The 5,000-nt window shown below is 52.7% G+C and overlaps 3 non-coding genes across 3 annotated transcripts in view; all 3 read left to right on the top strand.

The window, feature by feature from the left end:
* Positions 1–95: 95 nt before the first annotated feature.
* LOC121740099 lies at positions 96–1,997 on the top strand. The gene has a single exon (XR_006037550.1). It is a non-coding gene; the product is annotated as a small subunit ribosomal RNA (ribosomal RNA).
* A 425-nt stretch (positions 1,998–2,422) lies between these two features.
* On the top strand, positions 2,423–2,579 carry LOC121740141. The gene has a single exon (XR_006037574.1). It is a non-coding gene; the product is annotated as a 5.8S ribosomal RNA (ribosomal RNA).
* Positions 2,580–3,058: 479 nt separating this feature from the next.
* LOC121740109 overlaps positions 3,059–5,000 on the top strand; it is a 3,950-nt gene continuing 2,008 nt past the window's right edge. The window contains exon 1 of the ribosomal RNA XR_006037560.1: positions 3,059–5,000. This exon is cut by the window's right edge and continues 2,008 nt beyond it. This is a non-coding gene — a ribosomal RNA (large subunit ribosomal RNA).

Here is a 5,000-nt window from a genome sequence, read left to right as displayed (position 1 = left end):
GTGTGTGCGCGCGTGCACTGTTTGGCCGTCGACACGCGTGTCGACGGCGAGTACCTCGAGCGCTCGAAGAGATTCGTGCGGCTCTAGTGGTTAGCTCCCTGGTTGATCCTGCCAGTAGTTATATGCTTGTCTCAAAGATTAAGCCATGCATGTCTCAGTGCAAGCCGTATTAAGGCGATACCGCGAATGGCTCAATATATCAGTTTTGGTTCCTTAGATCTTACTCAGTTACTTGGATAACTGTGGTAATTCTAGAGCTAATACATGCAATCAGAACTCTGACCAGCAATGGGATGAGTGCTTTTATTAGATCAAAACCAATCGACGGAGGGCCTCGCGTCCTAAGTCGTTTATTTTGATGAATCTGGATAACTTTTGCCGATCGCATGGTCCAGTACCGGCGACGCATCTTTCAAATGTCTGCCTTATCAACTTTCGATGGTAGTTCTGCGACTACCATGGTTGTCACGGGTAACGGGGAATCAGGGTTCGATTCCGGAGAGGGAGCCTGAGAAACGGCTACCACATCCAAGGAAGGCAGCAGGCGCGCAAATTACCCACTCCCGGCACGGGGAGGTAGTGACGAAAAATAACGATACGGGACTCTTACGAGGCCTCGTAATCGGAATGAGTACACTTTAAATATTTTAACGAGGAACAATTGGAGGGCAAGTCTGGTGCCAGCAGCCGCGGTAATTCCAGCTCCAATAGCGTATACTAAAATTGTTGCGGTTAAAAAGCTCGTAGTTGCATTTGTGCGCCGCGCTGTCGGTGCACCGCATCCGCGGTGATACTGACACGTTTGCGGAGCATATCGTCGGTGAGCCGACGGTAAAACGTCGGTTCAATATCAAAATCCTATCGCGGTGCTCTTCAGTGAGTGTCGAGGTGGGCCGACAATTTTACTTTGAACAAATTAGAGTGCTCAAAGCGGGCTCAAAATGCCGCTTGAATATTTCGTGCATGGAATAATAGAATATGATCTCGGTTCTATTTTGTTGGTTTTCAGAACTCCGAGGTAATGATTAATAGGGATAACTGGGGGCATTCGTATTGCGACGTTAGAGGTGAAATTCTTGGATCGTCGCAAGACGAACATCAGCGAAAGCATTTGCCAAAGGTGTTTTCATCAATCAAGAACGAAAGTTAGAGGTTCGAAGGCGATTAGATACCGCCCTAGTTCTAACCGTAAATATGTCATCTAGCGATCCGCCGACGTTAATACAATGGCTCGGCGGGCAGCTTCCGGGAAACCAAAGATTTTGGACTCCGGGGGGAGTATGGTTGCAAAGCTGAAACTTAAAGGAATTGACGGAAGGGCACCACCAGGAGTGGAGCCTGCGGCTTAATTTGACTCAACACGGGAAATCTCACCAGGCCCGGACACCGGAAGGATTGACAGATTAACAGCTCTTTCTTGATTCGGTGGGTGGTGGTGCATGGCCGTTCTTAGTTGGTGGAGCGATTTGTCTGGTTAATTCCGGTAACGAACGAGACTCTAGCCTGCTAAATAGGCGTCGCCATTTAGGTGTGCGCGACTTCGGTCGCGCAACTCACTGGCGACGTATTAAAATTCTTCTTAGAGGGACCGGCGGCTTCGAGCCGCACGAGATTGAGCAATAACAGGTCTGTGATGCCCTTAGATGTCCTGGGCCGCACGCGCGCTACACTGAAGGAATCAGCATGTTCTCCCTGGCCTAGAGGCCCGGGCAACCCGTTGAAACTCCTTCGTGCTGGGGATTGGGGTTTGCAATTATCCCCCATAAACGAGGAATTCCTAGTAAACGCGAGTCATAAGCTCGCATTGATTACGTCCCTGCCCTTTGTACATACCGCCCGTCGCTACTACCGATTGAATGATTTAGTGAGGTCTTCGGACCGACACGCGGTGGCTTCACGGCCGTCGGCGTTGCTGGGAAGTTGACCAAACTTGATCATTTAGAGGAAGTAAAAGTCGTAACAAGGTTTCCGTAGGGGAACCTGCGGAAGGATCATTATCGTATGATGTTGTTGTGTTATTCAATTAACGCGACGATAATATTATACCATAAACAATCGAATCGAACTGAACAACATTTTTTTCTCGCTACGACGGAGTCGAACTTGAACGCTCGAGTTGACCCCTACGCGCTAGTGCGCTAGTACCTGTACACACACTGTCACGTTCGCGTCACGTTGACTGGCAAGAATCCGCGCCACGAGTGTCCAATGAACAGACGGTGGATCGCGTGCAGCGAAAGTCAGTGTGCTAGTGCGGGGGGTGTAAGCTCGTCGCGCGTCCGTCGGTTGGCGTAAATACAACATTATAACAGAGAGCGGTAAACGAATGTCCACGTTTGACCTTAACACGTCCGTGGTCTGTTTGTTTCACATTCAATTTATTTTTCACACCCAGTGACATGTTTTTTATAATATAAACCATTACCCTGGACGGTGGATCACTTGGCTCGCGGGTCGATGAAGAACGCAGTTAACTGCGCGTCATAGTGTGAACTGCAGGACACATTTGAACATCGACATTTCGAACGCACATTGCGGTCCGTGGAGAAACATCCAGGACCACTCCTGTCTGAGGGCCGGCTGTATAAAATCATATGCCACACTGTTCGTCTCACGACGAACAATTGACGGTTCCGGGCGGCGTCGCGCGTGTGTGGGTTCGCCCATGCCGCGCCTCACGTGCGGTCCGTTTAAATATGAGACATAAATGTAATATAACGTTACGTGTTGTGTGGTGTGTACGGTAGCGCGCTCGCGTCGGCGACGTGCGCCGCTCCCCACCGACGCTCCGTGAAGGTAAAAAATTTGCGAGAGTGATTATCGGTGTGCGGGGCGTGCACGCACGTCGAACTGTGTCGTCGGCGCGCGTGATGCGCTGCGTACGTTCGAACGAAAACACCGCCGTCGAAAACACTGTTATATTATTTGAATTAATGAACAGTAGGCGGACTCGACGTCCGAAGGGCGCGTCGTCGACGCCGACGCACCGATTGATTTCGGTCGCGGAGGCGGAGTCGTTGCGCTGACGGATACCGCGTCTGCCTCAAATTTTTATCGTTGGCCTCAGATCAGGGAGGATCACCCGCCGAATTTAAGCATATTAGTAAGCGGAGGAAAAGAAACTAACTAGGATTTCCTTAGTAGCGGCGAGCGAACAGGAAAGAGCCCAGCACTGAATCCCGCGGTCGTCTCGGTCGCGGGAGATGTGGTGTTCGGGAGGTTCCGCTTTCTCGTCGTCGCCGCGCCTGTCCAAGTTCGCCTTGAACGGGGCCGTTTATCCGTAGAGGGTGCCAGGCCCGTAGCGACGGTGCGAGGCGGCGAGAGGAGCTCTCCTAAGAGTCGGGTTGCTTGAGAGTGCAGCCCTAAGTGGGTGGTAAACTCCATCTAAGGCTAAATATTACCGCGAGACCGATAGCGAACAAGTACCGTGAGGGAAAGTTGAAAAGAACTTTGAAGAGAGAGTTCAAGAGTACGTGAAACCGTTCAGGGGTAAACCTGCGAAACTCGAATGAACGAACGGAGAGATTCATCGTCATTCGGCGGCGTACGGGCGTGCGCCTCGATGTGTGTCGATCGTTTCGGCGATGCGGCGCGCACGGGACTCGTCCGTCGACGTCCGCCGACGGCGTGCACTTCTCTCTTAGTAATGCATCGCGACCCGTTCGGGGTCGGCCTAAGCGCCTCTCGGGAGTCCGTCGGCGAGCGTCTCGGCGCTCGCTGGCGTACCGGGTCGGGTTGCCGGCCGGCCGTTGCGGACGGTATAAATGATGGATAATACGCTTCAATGCGAACCGCGCACGCGTTTACGCGCGTCCGGCCCGACGCAAGCTAGCGTCCCGGTGGATGTCCTGCCTCAGTGCGGACGTACGTCGGTCGTTGCTGTTTGTCGCCGCCGTGCAGTCTCGGACTGTGCGCGTCTCTGTCTGCGATGATTCTGTTTCGGGCACTCGCAGGACCCGTCTTGAAACACGGACCAAGGAGTCTAGCATGTGTGCGAGTCATTGAGTTTGATTCTAAAGACAAAACTGAAAGGCGCAACGAAAGTGAAGGCGCGCGCTTGTCGCGCGCTCAGGGAGGATGGAGCGTCGGTCTCGGTCGACCTCTCGCACTCCCTAGGCGTCTCGTTTCCAATCAGTGAATGCGGGCGCGCTATGAGCACAGATGCTGGGACCCGAAAGATGGTGAACTATGCCTGGTCAGGTCGAAGTCAGGGGAAACCCTGATGGAGGACCGTAGCGATTCTGACGTGCAAATCGATCGTCGGAACTGGGTATAGGGGCGAAAGACTAATCGAACCATCTAGTAGCTGGTTCCGTCCGAAGTTTCCCTCAGGATAGCTGGCGTCGATTGTTAACAGTCCCATCCGGTAAAGCGAATGATTAGAGGCATTGGGGCCGAAACGACCTCAACCTATTCTCAAACTTTAAATGGGTGAGAACTCCGGCTTACTCGAACTATGAAGCCGGAGATCTGATGACGGTGCCAAGTGGGCCAATTTTGGTAAGCAGAACTGGCGCTGTGGGATGAACCAAACGTAGTGTTAAGGCGCCTAAAAAACGCTCATGGGACACCATGAAAGGCGTTGGTCGCTCATGACAGCAGGACGGTGGCCATGGAAGTCGGAATCCGCTAAGGAGTGTGCAACGACTCACCTGCCGAAGCAACCAGCCCTGAAAATGGATGGCGCTGAAGCGTTTTGCCTATACACTACCGTTACGGGCAAGTGCGTCGCGTATGCGTCATTATGCCGTAACGAGTAGGACGTGCGCGGCGGAGAGCGCAGAAGGGTCTGGGCGTGAGCCCGCCTGGAGCCTCCGTCGGTGCAGATCTTGGTGGTAGTAGCAAATACTCCAGCGAGGCCCTGGAGGACTGACGTGGAGAAGGGTTTCGCGTGAACAGTAGTTGCTCGCGAGTCAGTCGATCCTAAGCTCAAGGAGAGATCTTATGTCGATGTGGCGTGTTTTCTTTGTAATGAATGATAAACAACGCCCTTTGAGCGA

The sequence above is a fragment of the Aricia agestis genome, chromosome 2 (assembly GCF_905147365.1).
Source record: "Aricia agestis chromosome 2, ilAriAges1.1, whole genome shotgun sequence".
In the NCBI taxonomy this organism is placed as follows: domain Eukaryota; kingdom Metazoa; phylum Arthropoda; class Insecta; order Lepidoptera; family Lycaenidae; genus Aricia; species Aricia agestis.
This window is presented reverse-complemented; position numbering and strand designations above follow the sequence as displayed.